Source organism: Pleurodeles waltl, chromosome 4_1, assembly GCF_031143425.1.
Source record: "Pleurodeles waltl isolate 20211129_DDA chromosome 4_1, aPleWal1.hap1.20221129, whole genome shotgun sequence".
Taxonomy (NCBI): domain Eukaryota; kingdom Metazoa; phylum Chordata; class Amphibia; order Caudata; family Salamandridae; genus Pleurodeles; species Pleurodeles waltl.
Genome location: NC_090442.1, coordinates 871,883,702 through 871,905,100, shown reverse-complemented (window position 1 = coordinate 871,905,100; position 21,399 = coordinate 871,883,702). Strand labels below are relative to the sequence as shown.

Genomic DNA, 21,399 nt, shown 5'->3' with positions numbered 1-21,399 from the left:
AGACAATACAAATAAAATAACAGACAAAGTCGACTGTAGGGGGGCCAGTCTGCTGCTTCTCACACAAGGAAACAGCTAGTCCAACAGCCTAAATACATGAAGTTGGTATAAGACGGTGGGCAGCTAAAATATCATCCACCATTTACAATGGATGGTTGAAAGCCTTTGCTGGTTCTGTACAATCTCTACGCATGAAGGTGTAGATTCTGGAGGTTTGACTTAAGTACTCTGCCCCGCTGCTGGTATAGCAAATCCTCCCATGGAGGAATTCAAAATACAGGGTAGATGCTCAGGTGCCAATCCGGGGATACCAGAATATTCTATGCTAGGGCTCGAGGGATCAGAGGCAGAGGTGGAAATGTGCATTTAAGGCCAGAATCCCATCAATGGCGGAACATGTCTCCTAAAGACCCTGAAGGGAAATGGTGAGAGCAAAACACTGGACGCTAAGCATATTCAGGGTTAGCAAATAAATCTATGAAAAGGGAACCCTACCAGGTGAAGATGCCCAACTACCACTCTGGATGCAGATGCCACTGGTGGTTAGTAAGAGGACATCTGCTGAGCTTTTCTGCTCTGGTGTTAAGGGATCCCACTAGATGACTGACCATCAGGGAGATCCAGTGAAGTGTCAGTAACTGCAACAAATTCAATGTCTGTGTATTAAGAGCATATGACCTCACCCTATCCTGTTTGTGGCAGTACCACATGGTGGTCATGCTGTTCTTCAGCGCCTGGATCGGATAGCCAACAATGGAATGTAGAAAAGTCTTGAAAGCCGGACAGATGGCATGCAGCTTCACTAAGACCAAAGACCGCTGGTCTCCAAATTTTCCAGGTGACCTCTCAAATCGAGATAATGCAATCATCACCACTGTGACTTCCAGAAGGAGTAAGGAGAAAGGCCTGTCACTCAATAGACTGGTGTCATTCGTCTACACCTGAAGGTCCTCCACCACCTCATCAGACATATGGATCTTGTCTGAGAAGCTTCACCAATGTTGGGCCCACTGGAAACAGAGGTTGTATTGAAGGGCTTGCATGTGCCACAGAGCTTGAGGCAAAAGCTGCCAGAATGATGGTAGTCGATCAAAGAGTCTAGGGCTGGAAAAGTAAGTCTTTTTGAAAACATTGAAATCATTGCATGAAAATTTCTACAGATATCAAAACACCTTCAAGGTGACCATGTCCTGAATGGTTCCAATGAAGCCTCTGTTAAGGTTGCAGATGGGATTTTGAATCGTTGAAGGAAAACCTCAGAGTAGACAACAATGTTGTCCTCTGCAGGTGATCTAACACTAGCTGAGGCAGGCTTCCTTTCAACAGCCCGTCATCAAGGTACAGAAAAATGTATATACACTACCTCCAAAGATTGGAGGTAACCAATAACATCACCTTTGTAAAGATCTGAGGGATAGATAAAAGCAAGGATATTTCCTGTGCGAATGAAGGGCTGGCGCGTGAAATTACATGTCCTGCAGGCCCAAGGATGACACTCAATCCTCATGATCCAAAGCCAGCTCTATTTGTGCGAGTGTCCCAATGTTGAACTCTCCTCTGAGGATTGAGTTCATCATCCTGAGATCTAGAACTGGCCTCAGTTCTTCATCCATCTCAGGTACTAGGAAGAACTGTGAGTAGCATCCCGTCCTCCATCCTGCTTCAGGTGCTACTTCAATCAAACCCTTGGCAAGCAACATCAGTAACTCCCTAAATAGGATTAGAACACTGAATCAATGTAAAATCAAGGGGATCTTAAGTAGAGATGCCCAGAAAGGGAATGGCACAGCCAGCATGGACAATTTCAAGGACCCATTGGTGTCACATGATGAAACTCCTGTTCAGTAGGCAATGTCGAATCTGGCCTCTAACTGGGTACAGATGTCTGCTCAAGGGCAACCTAAAGCCTGGAGAAGACCAGACGAGTGGCCCCTAACCCCTGGCACCTGCTCTGGCCCCAAAATGGCTGCATAAGTTACTGGATCAGAATGTCAAGGTTTTCATTGGAAGACAAGGTCCTTGAGTAGCCCCTCAGGTTCTTGCACTGCTGGTGGAATTGGAGGAAGGGAAAGACAAACGCATGAGTGCACAGTTACTCAGCTATTCCTAAAATGTTTGGAGGTATAATCAGTTTTTTTTGCTGAAAACTCCAGCCCTGTCAAAAGGCGTGTCCATCATGGAAGTTTGGACATCTCTGGAAAATCTGGTGGAGCGCATCCAGTGAGCGTGTTACCGGATGGTGATGATGCTCTCCATGGCATGGGCAAACCAGCTAGTGGTGTGCAACTCAAAATGTGCCTGGCAGCATCGCTGCCAACCTGAACCGTTAGAGCAGAGACATTTTGGAAGTCATCCAGCAGAATGGGCAAAACTTCATGTGCCATGTCTGACAAAGTGTGACAATAGTTGGTCAGGATTTAACAACAGTTCAAGGAGCATAGTTCTAGACTGCCTGAAGAGAAAACTTTCAGGCACATTGCATCAATATGCTTAGACACTCATTCTGGTGCAGTGGTCCTAAAAAAGTTTGGATTGACCTTACAAGTAGAGGTTTGTAATACAAGACTCAGGTGTAGGGGACTCTGTAAATAATTTTAGGTCCCCAAGAGCTGTACTATGGTGCCTAGCAATGAGGCGACTCACTAAAGGGTTTGAAAAGGGTTTCTATCAGGCTGCCAAAATCAGGTCCACCAAAGCTGTACTGTATGGTAACAGGCTCAGAGACAGAACATCCAAGTTGAAGTATCACTGTCAGTATGTTAGCCTTAGTTTCCTCACTCAGGAACCGCCGCTTCGAAACTTGTGCTGCTCTCCAAAACATTGCAGCAACTTAGGTATTTTCTCAGTTGGGGTCCCAGAAGCAAATCCAAAGAAGATTCAGTCAAATATCCAGGTCACTGACATTAAAAAAATTAAGGTATAGACCAAGATTAGTGTAATGAGGAGGAAGCAACTAACCTGCATCGAATAGCATTTGAAACAAAAATGGCTTTCACCTTCTAACGTACTGTTTTCAGGGAAGAGGAACCAGAGGAGAACCCTCCTCAATCTGAGCTCCACCTTTGTAGGTTGAACTCTTGCTGAAGAACCAGAATCCAAGGTTGGCACTAAAACAAGATCCACAACTGATGTCACTGCAACCAGCTGCACTGTCAAAGGGATGACAAATGTTAAGAACTGCAACAAAGAAGTCCTCCTGGAAGGCTGTGACCTACTGAGGATTTGATTATGGCCCACGGAACTCAGACGTATTAGCTCAAGAATCAGTATTGGATTCAAAGAGGAAGGTGAAGCCACTGCCTATAAGAACTTTCCCTCAAGGGTGAGTGTAGATTGTCACCTTCTACTTGCTGATGAGGATGACATTGAGTTTGGCTTTCCGATCCCAGACAGACGTCTGGTGCATCACAGAGCATTTGTCGCAGGACTTAAACTCATGATTGGTGTTGAGACACCACAGACCAACATTGTGCATGTCAATAACCAACACTGCTTGTGACAAGTAAGACATATTTTGAATCCTGTCACCTTTAGGACAGTGGTAACATTTTTTGACAATCACAATCTTGTTAAAAACTAAAATAGGCAAAAGCAGAGCTCCAGATTTGTATTGAAAGGTGCATAAATGGATTTCTTGGAAGGGTGCCTGACCGCAAGTAAGACATCCACCACCTCAATTAGCAACACAAACTCAGTAAATTGCCACTGATCAACCTCCACACATGTAGGTATAGATTGCACAGATATGAGCAGAGGACCCTGTCCTTTTGCTGTGACAGAAGATACTCCAGATGTGGTAGCCTGATCAGAGGACAGATGCTCATGCCCTAAAGTTCTGGGTACCACACTCTCCTCGCCCAGTCCAGAACCACTAGGATGACTTGGGCCTGATCATTCTTGATCTTTTTCAGAACTCAGGTCATGAGGGCCCAGAGGCAGAAAGGTGTATATGCTATATACCCCATGCTATATTCCAGCCAGTATCTTTAAACTAGTGCTATTATTAAAACTCCAGCATGCAAAACCTTCAATATTGCATACTCTTAATGGTGGCAAAAGATATAGTCAGGGGTTTCCCCTCTGTTGGAAGGTGCACTGTGCCACTTCAGGATGTAGACGTCACTCTTTACCTGCCATATGCTGCCTGTTCTGCTCATCCACTATGGCATTCAGGGACTCTGCCAGATGGTTTGTAATCAGTGAAATGCCCTAGCGCTCCAACCAACTGCAAAGGCGCAGAGCCTACTGGCACAGGATCCCACTTTGCCCCGCTTATTGGAATACCACACGGCGGTGGTGTTATCCGTGAGAACCTGTACTAGCCTCTCCTTGAAGATTGGGAGGAATATCTTCAGAGCAAAATGAATGGTCCACAATGCAACAAAATGATGTTCAGCTGGGCTTCTGTTGGGGACCAGATTTCTTTAACATCCACCTCCCCCAGATGTTCTGCCCAGCTCAGCAATGACGCATTCATCACCACCACCAGCTCTGGATAGGGAAGAGAGAGGGACCTGCTGCTGGACCAACTGCATTAGAGCAGCTGCCAGTGGAGATCGAAATCCATCTCCTTCCAATTCTGAATGACATCTGTTGGATTTCCTTGATGCTGGGCCCATTAGAAAATCAGATTCCATTGCAGAACCTGCTTGTAACATCTGGCATAGCTAACAAGGAAGATGCAGAAGGCTTAGAAGCCTCAGAGTTGCTCTCATTCAGATCCAAGACTGAGACTGAAACATCAGGGTCACAGCACAGCCCGATGTCGGGATGGCTCCACTGGATGGCAGCTTCTGCAAAGTAGTCAGGTGTGAACCCCAATGATGTCAGGAGGTTCAACGTCATCTGGAGGGGACCTACGACTGACCACGGTGAGCTATAACTGACTGTGGTGAGTCAATCTTCAACAGCCAGTCGTCAAGGCTAGGGAAAACCGGTATTCCAGACTTCTAATGGTGGGTAGCAACCACTGCCATCACTTTTTTTGAACACAGATGGGCAATGGTGATGCCGAAGGAGAGCACATAAAAACTGAACCACAAGTAACATTTGTTGGACTACAGGGCAGAAAATATGCATCCTGCAGGACCAAGAACACCATCCACTCGCACGGGTCCATGGCAGACAGGACCTGGGCTAGCATGAGCATTTAGAGGCTGAAAGTCCAAAATAGGCCTGAGACCACTATCATCTTTTGCACAAGGAAACAGCAAGATTTACAACCCTCGCCTCTCTCGGAGTCTGATACCCTCTCAATAGCACTCTTACACAGTAACACTTGTACCTCTCACACAAGAACGGAAGGTACTATCCTGAAATTCGCTCAGACGTGAGGAGAATTTTTGGTGGGGCAAAAAAAAAAGGCAGAGCATATCCATGTTGAATGATTTGTAAGGCGCATCAGTTGGACATTATGGAGCACTACCCTGGGAAGAAATTATGAATTCTGCCCACACTGGAAGGGCAAAGACCACTAAGGGCAAACTAAAGTGGTTTGGTGGTTGTTGCAGCAGGAAAAGAGCACTGGGCGGATTGATGCCCCTGCTAGTCCGAATGCTGCCTACCAGACCTGCATCCACAGCTTCAAAAGGACTGAGTGACTGCAATATCCATCAGGGAGACTGTCTCTGTGTATACACCAGCCCTGTGGAATTGCCTCTGAACCTTTTGAATTGGTTTGGAAACTGCTTGGCAGGGATCAACATACCCAAGGAGCAGGCCACTGCTCTACTTTCCCTAAAGTTCTCCAATGCATATTCAGCCTTCTCACTGAAAAAACATGACCCATCAAAGTCATACCCATGAGGGAGGCCTGTACATCACCAGATAATCCTGTGGGGTGCATCCATGTGTCGACGAAGTACAAAACAGGTGCCAATTGCTTTCTCCAGCCAATAAGTAATATCAAGACCAGTGCAGATAATATATTTGGCCATGTCTTGTCCATAGTGAATTGTCTGAGCCAAAGATATCCAAAAGTCTTCCAGGATTGCAGGCAAACTGTTGTTGGCCATGTCTCACAGGGTATGTGCACAACAATCCTGTAGGTAAACATCATTCACCAACTAAAATGACACACTGGCAGAGGAAAACATGCACTTGCCAAAGAATCAGTCCTCTTGGAATCCCTATCCAGGGACATTGTGGGAAGTTAATTTGGAGAAACTTTACTGATTGAGCCCAAAACACAAGGCTGTTTGAAGTAGGAGAGTTGGTAAGAAACTTAGGATCACCAGGAGACAGTCTGTGATGCCTGGCCACCTGCTTATTATTGGATGGGCAGGAACAGGGCTATGTCCAAATAGCCAGCAAGGGTCTCACTAAAAGGGAGCAAGTGCTCAGGCGTAGCTGGAAAAGGCTGCAAAATGTCTGTCAAGATGTTAATTTGTTCTTGACTGGGGCAGCTGTACACCCATAACCTCAGCTGCCCTCCAAACCATAACTGTAATGGAGGCCCTTTCCTCTGTTGACAAGTCAGGGGAGGTACTGAGCCCAATGATCTCTTGCAAATCCATTTAAAAGGCATCAACTACCATCATCTACAACTCAAGGTGCCCCTTCCTCCTAATCAGAGCCAAAATTATAATGGAGCCTCTGATGACATGTATGCTCTGGTGAAGACATCGGATCAGAGCCAGCTGCGCTTTTGTAATCTTGCACCGCGGCATCGATCAAGATCTAGCCGAAGCTGGCTTAGTGTCCAACATCGGTATTAGAAGAGTATAATCTTCCAGTGCCAGTGCCAGTGCGGTTGGCACTGGTGTCGAACTGGGAGGGAATGACACAGATCTTGGAACTGGAGTAGAAGCCTATACCGGTGTCGGTACAGGTCCCAAAGCAGGTCCTAAGAGGTCAGACGGTGCAGAGGACAGATCTACTGGCGGTTACCCGACTTTGGGTCCATGCAGATCCTTAGGTCCTGAAGGCACACAAGACGGAACTGGAAGCACGCCAACAATCTACAGCATAGCTTCCTTGATGGTGTTCAGTCGCAAGAGGGCACATTTATTTCACAACTTAGAGCCATGGCCCAATTCCAGACACACACCTCATGAAACTCCATGACTGATATCTGCTTTCTGCAGTCCTGGAATAATTTGAAACCAAGAGTTTTGGGTGGGGACATTGTTCTCTATCACACTGGTATTCAGAAGTTGTTGGAAGACTGACAAAATTGTGAACAGAACCCTGGATCTAATTTGGAAGTCACAAAAAAAAGATCCTGAAGTCAGGACGCAGGGATGACACTTATAAGCGGCTATGCTGCATCACTTCCAGGACAGTATGGAGCCAACATTTAGCTGGACTGCACCACCTAAAGATGCTCAGGACCACAGCAAAGAAACGTTTCTGGAACCAGTCTGGCTCCTGGGAAGTACTGTAAGGTGAGAAATGTGGGGTTAGGGGTATCCATGAAAAACAAGAGACAAGGACCCTGGACAGATGGGCGAAAAAGGACAGGAGACAAGGCCTCTGGAGAGATGGGGGACAACAACAGGAGGCCTCTCGAGAGAATATCATATAAATGGGACAGAAATCAGAAGTTCACAAGAGCCAACACCCAGAGGAAACCCCAACAGATGCACACAGGGAGGGATCAGAAACATTCTTAGACAAGAGAATGCTTTGGAAGGATGGGAGAAAATTGTAGACAACATCACAATAGGCAAAAGAGCAGAGGGGGCGAAGCTTGGCTAGCGAAGATGGTGGCCTCATGATATGGGATCTCTGGGTCGGGCCGCCAAAAATCCTGAACCTGTGTGAGCGGATAGGGCCCCCACCATCTGGTAGAGGGGTAAAGAGTTGGCAGGTGGACTGCGTCGGTGGGACGTGCAGCCCGAGAGAGTGAGGACCGCCTGGGCAACCGGTGCGGTCGGTGCAGCCTGTGCCTGAGCAGACTGGCAGGCACGGTCGGATAATGGATGCCCTGGGGCCGGATCTGCCTGCCATTGGCGGCGCGGGGGCCAAACGCTGTGAGGAGCGTGGCTGAGCCCTCCTGCCAGGAGTGAAGCGCAATACAAAGCGGGTGTAAGGCGCAGAGGAGGAGTGGAGCACGTGAGTGGGCCCCTGATCACATCAGATGGGGTGGGGAGGAGGCCGCAGGAGCCTTACTGGTCCCGAGCCAGCTGCTGTGAGCATGGGACGGCCCTGCCAGGAGGAAGGGCCATGAGTGCGGGCCTCCTCTCCCCTGGAGCTACCGGTGGCTACCTGGAGCAGGATCCTCATTCTGGATGCCATTCTGCATGCCACAGAGGGAGGTGTCCTCAGCTGGCGCCCAGGCGTAGCTTGGACTGTTGTTGTGCTGGATCTGACACCGGTTGGAGCACCGAGGGGGATCAGAACCGTGCACACCACCGGCCTTGCCATCAGAGGGGGAGCGGGCCTCACTTCAGTTGCGGCAGTGCAAGCGGGATTGGAGTCCCGTCGCTGGTCTGAGAGACGGCGGGCCTGGACCCACCGAGACTGTTTATTCTCCTGCACCTGAACTCTGGCCTCTGGGGGCTGGAAGGAGACTGATTGGAGGGGCCACGGTGTTGTGGCTGTCCCCACCAGACCACCAGTGCACTGTTGCTGAGACGGATCTTCCGTTGGACCCCCAGTGGTGAGTCGCTAAGGCATTCTGGTGGTACGCACTCTGTAGTGGCTGTGCCCGCTGAGTAGGCCCCTTAAATTTGAGCCATCTGGGCACCTCTTAGAATTGCTGTGCCGAGGGTCCTGTGGGCCGCATCGGTCCGGTGGGAGTTGGAGTCCATGCCAGGCCTGCCCCGCTGCCCTGGAACCTGCTTCGGTGCACAGCAGTGCCAGCCCCACACCTAACAGCTGGCACACGCTGACCATAGGGAAACCCCGAACTAAATCACAGGGACAAAGCCTGGCTGCCTCAGACCCAGGTCGCCAATGGACAGACAGAGAAGCGAGCGAAGATCCTGCGCCCTCGAACATGCAAGGTACCATTAATAGGATCCTGGGGGCAATCAAGGATACTAAATCAACCCTGAGCCAAGAGATAGGCAAGGTATCTGCTGAACTAGGCCACCTACGCACAGGCCATCACAAGTTGTCTGACAGGGTGAAGGATGCAGAGGAAGTGCTGGGGGACCTGCAGCCTGCTCACCAGGAAATGAAATTCCAAATTGTCCAACTCACAAACCGGATCCAAAAACTTGAACATCGTGCTGAGGATGCTAAGGGTTGCAGCAGACGTAATAACGTACGCATTGTGGGGCTCCCAAAAAACACAGAGGGGCCAGATGCAGTGACTTACCTCAAACAATGGCTGCGATCTATTATGGAGGACTGGCCCCATATGCTGTTTTTTGCTCTGGAAAGGGTACCCTGTGGGCTTAGACCCATAGTGGGTAAGCTCCTACACTACAGAGACCGTGACCTCCTGCTGCAGAGAGCACGTGAAGAGGGCCCGTTTGAGGTGGGCATGGCTGGCGGTGAAACGAGTGCTGCGTGACGAGGGAATCAGATACTCGTTGATGTTTCCTTCAAATTGGAGATCATGCCAAACTCCATTTTGCCAAGATCCGGACAAAGCTTGTGCTTGGCTTGAGACTTACCGGGTAGGTACCGACAGAGCAAAGAACAACGAACACAGCCCACCCCGGCGCCGAGGTAAGAGGCGGCGCACACGAGACCTAGTGGGAAATACCTGAGTGATGAAACTGACACAGCAACAGACAAGCCAGAGGAAAAAGGCAGCCCTGCAGGTGGCGGCCTCCCTGTTGGAGGCGAGACTTTCAGATGGGGAGCCCAGGCCTGACCAGGACTCCCTGGCAATGTCCATAGATGATGACTCTAGCTAGCATGATTGAAGGGCTTCCCTGAATGACACCCCAGACTGTGGATGACATCGCTTGATGGGATGGGACCCTCCCTTCGCCTGTGCCTGGTTGTTGGATGAAGGACCCGGGTCGACCTCTGAGGGGTGACCCTGATGCTCTGGAACACCGCCCCCAATCAACTGCCGGTTCATCTAGCTGGATGATGACAATGAACGATTACACACTAGTTTACATGGTTTGGATGGCCTTGAGGAGGGGAGTTGGAGTGTGTTTGTTCTACCTGTTTTAGCCAGTGGTTACTTATGGAGGCACACTGTAATACTGGGGTGTCCTGTGGGGCGACATGGAAGGATGAGGACTAAGATTACATGCAGCGCTAATTAGTGGGTATGGCGGACACGCATTTTACTCTTAAAATAATATCCTGAAATGTCCGGGGATTGCGCTCGGTGGGCAAACGTCATAAAATTCTCTCCTATATGAAACATAAGGGGGTACACATTGCCATGCTGCAGGAATCACACCTCACCCAGGAGGAAGTAGAACGCATCCGTAGGCGCTGGCGGGGGCAGATATTCACAACTAAATACTCCGCATTTGCAAGGGGGCAGCAATCTGGGTGAGAGCGGGGGTACCCTTCGAGGCCTCGTAAGTGGATGTGGACAAAGAAGGCCGTTACATACTGAGGGAGGGACGCCTCTTTGGTAAGCTTGTAGAGTTGGGGAGTACACATGCACCTAACTAAGAGCAGATCCCCTTTTTACATTCTGTATCTGCCCACCTGACAAGATTCAGTGACGTCCCGTTCCTCATAGGGGGAGATTTCAACGGTGACCTGGACCGTTCGACTCTGTCACTGCAGGGCGCAACGACAGTTAGGGTGGTGGCAGGCATGGAAAACTTGAGAAAACAGTAAGGCATGGTGAACATATGGCACCTTCAAAACCCCCTGGTCAGAGATTACTCATATTACTCCCACCTCTACCACATGCACACTAGAATAGATTGCATTATATGTTCTGCCTCCATTAGTGGTATGTTCACACAGACAGAACACCTTGGTCGGACCATATGTGATCACAGTTCTCTGCTCCTTTCCTTACAAGAGAGGACCTGGCGGCTGCACTCCAATGCCTTAGAGGACGATGTCTACCGGGAGGCATTGATGACCAGGCTGCCTGAATACTTGTCGTTGAACCCTGGGGTGGCATCTAGGGGGGGAATTGAGGGGGAGGCCCTAAAAGTGGTATTAAGAGGACAAAGCTTGGGACAAATGGTGGGCATTAGATGAGACCTTGAGCTGGACATCATAAGACTAAAGACTACCCTACACCAATGTGACAATGACGGCATCTCTGGGGCAAAGAGGAGACTACTAGAGACTAGGGAACTATATAATATTGGAGCGCCTCCGATGCCATGAATATAAGAAGTATATCAGTAGGGTGCATGAGGAGGAGGGGCAGGCGGGGAAAGTGCTGGGCTGGTTGGCTCACTTGGGAACGGGGACACACGGATTACCAGATTGGTCACCGCAGGGGGTACTACCTCTACTCACCTACTCAGATAAATATGGAATTTATAACCTACTACATTTCACTCTACAGTCCCTCACAAATGGACATGCTCAATAGTTCTGAGGGCTTATTGGCTGCCCTCCCTCAGAGTGTTTTCTCAGAGACAGATAGGGATGCACTGGGGGCAAATCTGACAATAGAGGAGGTTAAGGCTTCCATAACGACCTTGGAGTCAGGTAAGACCACGGGATCTGATGGCCTACCCCCAGAGTTCCATAAACTGTATAGTGGAAAACTAGCACCGAGGCTCGTGAAGGTGTATACCGAAGCCTAGGTGGCTAAGGTTATGCCGGCCTCAACCTGGAAAGCCATGGTTGTCCCGTTGCCTAAATCTACGCAAACGGACATGGGAGTCACGGATTTTCAGCCACTGTCCATGCTGAATACAGACTAAGATACTTAGCAAAGCCATGGCTACTAGAATGCTGCCCCACATGTGCACTTTGATACACAATGACCATAATGGATTAATACCTACCCAGGGCACCTCTCATAACCTCTGTAGGTCCTACTCCCTGTTCTATGACAACACTAATCCCCCAAGGCCAACAGACATGATTGTTTCGGAAGACCTAGAGAAGGTCTTCGATACCGTCAGCTGGAAATTCCTGGGGGACATCATGATGCGGATGGGACTGGGGAACACCTGGGGAGACTGGGTCAAGTTACCATACTCACACCCTACTGTAAGGGTTAAGACGGGACAGATGATCTCTAGTAGTTACAATATACATAGAGGGACCCGACAGGGTTGCTCGCTGTCGCCACTGCTTTTCACTATAGCTACTGAACCCTTGGCAGCACAACTCAGAGAAGTGGGACATGACTGGGGCATATACAGGAATGGGAAGTTTCCTTTTGTCTCATTATAAGCAGACAACCTCCTTATATACCTCAGGGATGGGGCAAAGACATTGCCACGGGTTTTCGACATGTTGGATAATTTCGGCACCTGCTCAGGCCTCCGCCTGAACCACAGGAAGACGTGCGTTTACCCGATGGTCCGCGGCATAGTCAGCCTAGTCTCTTGTCCAGCTGATGTCACCTGGGCACCCCACTCGTTCTGCTACCTTGGTATTCAGATATACCATGTGTAGGAAGTTGGCTCTGTATGTGCTATTTCAAAGTAAGGAATAGCATGCACAGAGTCCAAGGGTTCCCCTTAGAGGTAAGATAGTGGCAAAAAGAGATAATACTAATGCTCTATTTTGTGGTAGTGTGGTCGAGCAGTAGGCTTATCAAAGGAGTAGTGTTAAGCATTTGTTGTACATACACACAGGCAATAAATGAGGAACACACACTCAGAGACAAATCCAGCCAATAGGTTTTGTTATAGGAAAATATATTTTCTTAGTTTATTTTAAGAACCACAGGTTCAAATTTTACATGTAATATCTCATTTGAAAGGTATTGCAGGTAAGTACTCTAGGAACTTTGAATCATTACTTTAGCATGTATACTTTTTACATAAAACACAATAAGCTGTTTTAAAAGTGGACACAGTGCAATTTTCACAGTTCCTGGGGGAGGTAAGTTATTGTTAATTTTCACAGGTAAGTAAGTCACTTACAGGTTTTAGTTTTTGGTCCAAGGTTGCCCACCTTTGGGGGTTCAGAGGAACCCCAAAGTTATCACACCAGCAGCTCAGGGCCGGTCAGGTGCAAAGGTCAAAGAGGTGCCCAAAACACATAGGCTATAATGGAGAGAAGGGGGTGCCCCGGTTCCAGTCTGCCAGCAGGTAAGTACCCGCGTCTTCGGAGGGCAGACCAGGGGGGTTTTGTAGGGCACCGGGGGGGACACAAGTCAGCACAAAAAGTACACCCTCAGCAGCGCGGGGGCGGCCGGGTGCAGTGTGCAAACACGCGTCGGGTTTCCTTCAGTTTTCAATGGGAGACCCAGGGGTCTCTTCAGCGATGCAGGCAGGCAAGGGGGGGGCTCCTCGGGGTAGCCACCACCTGGGCAAGGGAGAGGGCCTCCTGGGGGTCACTCCTGCACAGAAGTTCCGTTTCTTTAGGGGCTGGGGGCTGCGGGTGCAGGGTCTTTTCCAGCCGTCGGGAAATGGAGTTCAGACAGTCGCGGTCAGGGGGACCCTGGGGATTCCCTCTGCAGGCGTCGCTGTGGGGGCTCAGGGGGGACAACTTTGGTTACTCACAGTCGTAGAGTCGCCGGAGGGTCCTCCCTGAGTTGGTTGTTCTCCACCAGTCGAGTCGGGGTCGCCGGGTGCAGTGTTGCAAGTCTCACGCTTCTTGCGGGGAGTTGCAGGGGTCTTTAAATCTGCTCCTTGTAACAAAGTTGCAGTTCTTTTGGAGCAGTGCCGCTGTCCTCGGGAGTTTCTTGTCCTTTTCGAAGTAGGGCAGTCCTCAGAGGATTCAGAGGTCGCTGGTCCTTTGGAAAGCGTCGCTGGAGCAGGTTTCTTTGGAAGGCAGGAGACAGGCCGGTAAGTCTGGGGCCAAGGCAGTTGGTGTCTTCTGTTCTTCCTCTGCAGGGGTTTGTCAGCTCAGCAGTCCTTCTTCTTGTTAGTTGCAGGAATCTAAATTCTTAGGTTCAGGGGAGCCCTTAAATACTAAATTTAAGGGCGTGTTTAGGTCTGGGGGGTTAGTAGCCAATGGCTACTAGCCCTGAGGGTGAGTACACCCTCTTTGTGCCTCCTCCCAAGGGGAGGGGGTCACATCCCTAATCCTATTGGGGGAATCCTCCATCTGCAAGATGGAGGATTTCTAAAAGTTAGAGTCACTTCAGCTCAGGACACCTTAGGGGCTGTCCTGACTGGCCAGTGACTCCTCCTTGTTGTTTTCTTTGTTTCCTCCAGCCTTGCCGCCAAAAGTGGGGGCCGTGGCCGGAGGGGGCGGGCAACTCCACTAGCTGGAGTGTCCTGCTGTGCTGTGACACCGCCAGGTGTTACAGCTCCTGCCTGGGGGAGGTGTTAGCATCTCCACCCAGTGCAGGCTTTGTTACTGGCCTCAGAGTGACAAAGGCACTCTCCCCATGGGGCCAGCAACATGTCCCTAGTGTGGCAGGCTGCTGGAACCAGTCAGCCTACACAGATAGTCGGTTAGGTTTCAGGGGGCACCTCTAAGGTGCCCTCTGTGGTGTATTTTACAATAAAATGTACACTGGCATCAGTGTGCATTTATTGTGCTGAGAAGTTTGATACCAAACTTCCCAGTTTTCAGTGTAGCCATTATGGTGCTGTGGAGTTCGTGTAAAACAGACTCCCAGACCATATACTGTTATGGCTAACCTGCACTTACAATGTCTAAGGTTTTGCTTAGACACTGTAGGGGCACAGTGCTCATGCACTGGTGCCCTCACCTATGGTATAGTGCACCCTGCCTTAGGGCTGTAAGGCCTGCTAGAGGGGTGTCTTACCTATACTGCATAGGCAGTGAGAGGCTGGCATGGCACCCTGAGGGGAGTGCCATGTCGACTTACTCATTTTGTTCTCACTAGCACACACAAGCTGGTAAGCAGTGTGTCTGTTGCTGAGTGAGGGGTCTCCAGGGTGGCATAAGACATGCTGCAGCCCTTAGAGACCTTCCCTGGCATCAGGGCCCTTGGTACCAGAGGTACCAGTTACAAGGGACTTATATGCATGCCAGGGTGTGCCAATTGTGGATACAAAAGTACAGGTTAGGGAAAGAACACTGGTGCTGGGGCCTGGTTAGCAGGCCTCAGCACACTTTCAATTCAAACATAGCATCAGCAAAGGCAAAAAGTCAGGGGGTAACCATGCCAAGGAGGCATTTCCTTACACCATGATCTTCAGGATCTCCGGGAGGGCAATGTGGGGAAGGCGCTCTGGGTGCTATGGTTTGTTGTCACATTCTGGCACTCCCTCTACTTACCTATTATGGCATGCATCTCCCTCACTAAGATGGTGATGCTCCCCAGGCTACTCTAATATTTTGTTAACCTCCCCATTTCGCTTCCTGCCTCCTGGTTCCAGCCATTGGATGTACTAGTTCCGGAACTATTATGGGACTGTGGACGTCAGTGGGTGACCTTGGTCACTCTCTGTTTGCCACCAGAGACGGGGGGCTTGGAGTACCTGATTTTGAGCTCTATTTTTTAGCGGCCTAGCTACAATGGCCTACACAGTGGCTCAGCATTATGGACCTCTCACAGATCGATCTTGCCGCAGGGGACCTGAATCAGAGAAGACTCCTAGCTACAATACTGAAACCTAGCCTTCGGTGCCCCCAACCAGGTGCGCTACCACCGTCAGCCCTTGCCAACTGGCGGAAGACACTTAGGAAAACAAAGACCAGGGCTCCTTAAGCACCAGCTATTCCCCTGGTGGGAATCACCCATGGTGATCCATACACCTGCTTCACAGAGAGACAGCTAGGTCACTGGTTGACAGCAGGGAGACAAACATTTGGTGAGATGCAGTGCCAGGGAATGCTGATCCCGTTTGGCAATCTGACAGAACAGACTGTCTTACTCCAGAGGCAATTCCTGCCGAACAAGTTACTTACCTTCGGTAACGAATTATCTGGTAGAGACTCTATCTAGCTGCAGATTCCTTACCTTAGAATTCCCTGGCGTCAGCTTAGAATCCAAAATTTCTCTGTTGAGCAGTACCCTGCGCGCGCCGTCGGGTGGCATCGTTCGGATCCGCGTGCATTGTCTGGCTCCGCGTGGTGTCGTTGGCGCGGTCTGTGACGTCACGGCCTTCTATATAGGCACCACCCCAGCACGCGTACGTCAGTTCTTTTCCACAGCTTCCCACGCCAGAAGCGCAGAGTCATGGAAGAACCAACTTTTTTCTGATTGTCTAAGCAAAATGACATGCCCTGGAGAAAGGGTAAAAATCAGAAAAAACAGAGCTCTGGGAGCATTAAAGACATTTCTCCCTGTTGTGAAAGGGAAGATAGTGCAGGTGTTCACGGACAACACTACCGTGATGTGGTATTGCAATGGGGTCATGGACTCTTTGTCAAGAGGCTCTACGTCTCTGGAAGTGGCTGGAACATCAGGGCATAACCCTGGTGGTTCAATATCTGGCAGGTTTGTTGAATGTCAGAGCGAACAAACTCAGCCGGAGATGCTTAGCGGATCACGAATGGTGTCTCCATTCGGAGGTGGCGCAAGGACTCTTTCAGCAGTGGGAAAAGCCTTGGTTAGATCTGTTTGCCTCTGAAGAGAATGCGCAATGTCGCCAATATTGCACGTTGGAGTTTCCAGGGCAGCTATCGCTAGGCGAAGCTTTTCGCCGCAAGTGGAGTTCAGGCCTCCTGTACGCCTTTCCACCCATAACACTTCTGCCCAGAGTTCTCGAGAAAATCAAGAACGACCTGGCCCAAGTAATCCTAGTGGCTCCGGATTGGGCACGAAGAGTCTGGTATTCAGAGCTTCTCAAAATGAGCATCAATCAGCTTGCCTCTTCGTGAGGATCTTCTGTCACAGCAGCAGGGGAAGGTTCTCTACCCGAACCTGTGAACTCTGCTGCTTCATGCGTGGAGATTGAGCGGTGGCAGTTGATGGTTTATGACCTCTCTCCAGGAGTCTGATGTCATTCTGGCAGCCAGGTGTCCCTCTACTAAGACGGGTTACGCCTGCCGTTTTATATTATATTGTAACTCCTGTTTGATCTTCTCTTCCTAATATTCTACTTTTCGTTCTGACATTCGCCCAACAGGGTTCCTCCTTAGGAACTCTTAAGGGCTATCTTTCTGCCTTATCGGCTTTTCTTCGCTTGCCTGATCAACAGTCTTTGTTTAAGTCTCCTATTGTACAGAGATTCTTAAAAGGGCTTGTACATATGTTTCCACCTACACTGTTTGTTATGCCCCAGTGGGACCTTAATCTAGTGGCGATTACATCTGCCAGGAGAGTAAGTGAGATGCAGGCTTTATCATCAAAACCGCCGTATCTCACAATATATCCTGATAAGGTAGTCCTCAGAACTCGTGCCTCTTTCCCCCCCAAGGTGGTGACCCCGATCTGTCTGGGTCAGAACATCACCCTGCCTGCCTTCTTTGCTCCTCCGCATTCCTCTAAAGAAGAGGAGCGTCTCCACCGTCTGGACCAAAAAAGAGCGTTGTCATTCTACCTTGACCACACAAAAGAGTTCCGGGTGGATGACCAACTCTTTGTGGAGTACGCTGGCGCAAAGAAGGGCCAGCAGGTCCAGAAACGAACCATTTTGCGCTGGGTCATTCTCTGTATTAAAATCTGCTACGCATTGGCTAAGAAGCAGCCTCCTGAGGGCTTGAGAGCTCACAATACAAGGGGGAAAGCTGCTACCATGGCATTAGCTAGAGGCGTGCCGGTTCTAAACATTTGCCAGGCGGCAACGCAGGCTTCCGTGCACACTTTCGCAAGATGTTACTGCCTGGATAGCCAGGTGAGAAGAGCGGGGCGTTTTGCTCGCCCGGTCCTGCAGGATTTCCTTGTGTAAAGTTTATCTTCGCAGCCCACCGCCTGAAGGTTATAGCTTGGGTATTTATTCTAAGGTAAGGAATCTGCAGCTAGAAGTTTCTATCAGATGAACAAGTTACTTACCTTCGGTACAAATTATCTGGTAGAGACTCTATCAAGCTGCAGATTCCTTACACCCACCCAGGCCTCCCAGCTCTGCCGATGTATACTATGCTTTTTTTTAGATTTTTACCCTTTCTCCAGGGCATGTCATTTTGCTCGGACAATCAGAAAAAAGTTGGTTCTTCCATGACTCTGCACCTCTGGCGTGGGAAGTTGTGGAAAGAACTGACGTCCACGCACCGGGGTGGTGATGTCACAGACGGCTCCAACTACGCTGACAATGCCACGCGGAGACGAATGACGCACGCGGACCCAAACGATGCCACCCGACGGCACGTGCAGGGTACTGCTCAGCAGAAAACTTCCAGATTCGAAGCTGACACCAGGGAATTCTAAGATAAGGAATCTGCAGCTAGCTAGCGTCTCTACCAGATAATTCGTTACTGAAGGTAAGTAACTTGTTTGTCAGCAATTGCCCCTGGGGTAAGCCAGTCTGTTCTGCCAGATTGCCAAACGGGATCAGCATTCCCTGGCACTGCATCTCACCCAATTTTTGTATCCCGGCCGTCAACCAGTGTATATGACATATGAAGCAGTAATGAGGGCTATCCAGGACCTCTGGGGTGAGGCACCAGAGGAACCAACTATGCATGCGGTCCCTTAGACTATGTTGTCCATACGAGGCGGTTCTCAATTTGTTTTCTGGTTATATAAAGCATTGCTCAGAATGATGCATAGTCCACTAGACACCCTCCGGATCAAGTGGGAGTCTGACCTGAATAGGACCCTCACAGACACAGAGTGGAACAAAGTGTTAGCTTACGTTCCCGCAGTATCCCAAAATACACAACTGAAATATATCCAATTAACTATACCCATAGGACCCATCTTACTCCACATCCACTTAGGCTTATATATGGTGGTAATGTGGTGAGCTGTCCCCGCTGTAGTCTGGAGGATGCAGACTGTAGCCATATGACCTGGGGATGTCCGCCTCTTCAAGAGTTTTGGGACTGGTCATACACAAAATAATCAGGTGCTACATAGAAGACTTGAGAATTCCTTGGTGACCTGCTTGTTAGGGTTGTACAGTAGGCCCCGCTGTGGGAAGGTTGGTAACAGATTCTTAGACCTGGCCTTGATCCTGGCTGAACGCAGAATTTCATTAGCCTGGAAACAGAGTAGAGGTCCAGACCTCGCCATGTAGACTATGGACGTGACGCGTTGGGCCAGAGCTGAGGAGAAATCCTTGGGGAGGGAGGAGAGTAATAGCTCCACAGTGGACTGAAGTAATAGTTGAGTGGGAAAAATTGGGCTCGGGGAAGGAATCAGACTCGGTGGCACCTCAGAGAGTGATGACGGAACCAGAGTGTGAAGATGGTGCAGAGTTGGAGTACCTGCCGTGGACATGGATGACAGACTGATAGGTTGCCCGGTGTCCTCATGTGCATCCTCACCGCTGCCCCGCCCCCCAACTGTCCCATACGGCTACTATAACCAGTATTGAATAGTTGACTGGACACGGATACTTGTGGCACCTAGTTGTGCCTCCACCATGGGTCAGTTCCCAGTTCTTAACTTTCAAGTTTGCTTAGTTTTTTATACACCGGACACAAATAATTTGGATGCTGCCACAACACGTAATATTCTCCTGGTAGGTAGGCTCATCCCAATCCTAACCTGACCATAGAAACCAATATGCAAACCTGAAAATACATACCTAATAAAGATCTGATACACACAAAACATAATGGGAAACTGAAATAATATACTTGATGTACGTTCTCTATTATACATGTGTCTAGACATGGAAAATATATATGCTTGTATCAACAGCAATTTTGCAATGGTTGGAAAATACATGATATAACTGAAATGTACTTGCTGAAATGCCAATAAAATAAAAGTGATAAAAAATAAAAAGAAAATAGGTAAAAGAGCAATGCCAGCCCACTGCCCTTCCTTTCACTCTCTCCCCCTCTCAACAGAGGCCCCAATGGTGCAATGGTCTTCCACTGCATAAGGACAAACAACGGCAAAACCCACAACAGGAGTACCAACACAGCAAAAAACCTTTTGGGAGCACCAGACCCGAGAAGCACCCAAGGCAAACAAGAGGCAACAGCCCAGAAAATTACATTATTTTAGCCTGGACCACTATAGTGAGCCAACAAGTCAGAATGCCAAACACAGATAAGGCCAAAGGCTACAGATCTCCCCTAGTAAAGGCAAACAGGACCATCAATGAGTTCACCAAGTAGAGCAAACCAACAGCAAGGGAGGCAGGTGGTCAGAAGGCAAGCCACCATACGCATACACCAATACCCAGGAAAGAAGGGAAAGCAGGAAGTCAGGAAAACTATTGCCAGCGTTGTTAAATTCTTCCCTCAGCAAAAATGATTCCCCTTTTCCTTGTACCCATATTGGTTGCAGCAGCGTCCTCACTCCTGGTGGCTCTTGCGGAGGCTGTTCTTAGAACTAGCTTCTTCATGTTTAACTGCCACTCAAGATGGTGGCCGCAAATCCTAGTGAGGTCAGTGCTCTAGTGTTTCTACCTTAGTCTTGTGCTGAAGGTTCCCTCCAGCTGTTTCTCTCTGGGAGCCCTGCACTTCAACTGAGGAGAATGAGCAGTGTTCCTGAGGTGCTACGTTTCATAGAGAATTCTTCCAGTTTTGAGTAATTCTTTTTCTTCTTACGGTGTGCACAGCAGCTACTTTTTCTCTTTTGAAGAAGATGAATTTTTTCCTTCTTCCAACAACTGGCTATCGGCAATCTGAGGAGAATTTGTTTTGGCTTAACAGAACTTCAAGCAACTGCAGTAAGGAATCCTTTTTCCAGACGTGCCAATATATATATGTACATATATATTCAAGAAGTCTTTGCTTTGCAGACTTGTCAGTCTTCGAGACAAACCTCAGTGCTCAGACTAATTCCTAGAGACTGTGATAGAGAAAACCAAACCTTGAGAAGGAGTTTTCATTTCCTGTGAAAGACATTAGTAGTTTGTATATTTGTGAACTTTTGAACTGTTCTCCAGAGAACCTTGGAAACCTCTGACTTCTGGAGAAAAGAAGATATTATGTTAACATTGTTCTCTTAGAGAGAGGCTACTTTCTCAAAAGATACAGGTTAGGAGAACGATAGGATTGGGTGAATGTAAATGGCTGAACAGTTGAATGCACAGTAGGAATGTACTTATCTATGCTCTTATCAGCCTATTGCTGGTCCTTCCTTTAAAGAAATCCCATTAAGAAGAAAGGTGCAGGTTTTCAGAAACACACACTGAATGTCCTATCTTCAAGTGGGAAACACAGGCTGGAACTGGATCTGGAGGCGGTCTCTCTTTTTCTATTCCAATTCCTTTTTCCCCCTAACGGATGCACAAGGTTCCGATAATCAGTTAAAGTCTGAGTACACATCTGTGGAGGGAGTTGGGTAAAAGTCATCTTCTCCTGTGGAAGTTTGATTTAATGGGTAATCTTCTGACACAAGAGAGCACAACCAGCACCACAAGAGGACAAGTACTGGACCCAGACCCGGCCAAG

At 48.9% G+C, this 21,399-nt stretch overlaps 1 protein-coding gene across 2 annotated transcripts in view; it reads right to left on the bottom strand.

Annotated features, from left to right (window-relative positions):
- Positions 1 to 21,399, bottom strand: part of LRRIQ1 (leucine rich repeats and IQ motif containing 1) — a 1,566,481-nt gene that overhangs the window by 476,948 nt on the left and 1,068,134 nt on the right. The window lies entirely within an intron of this gene.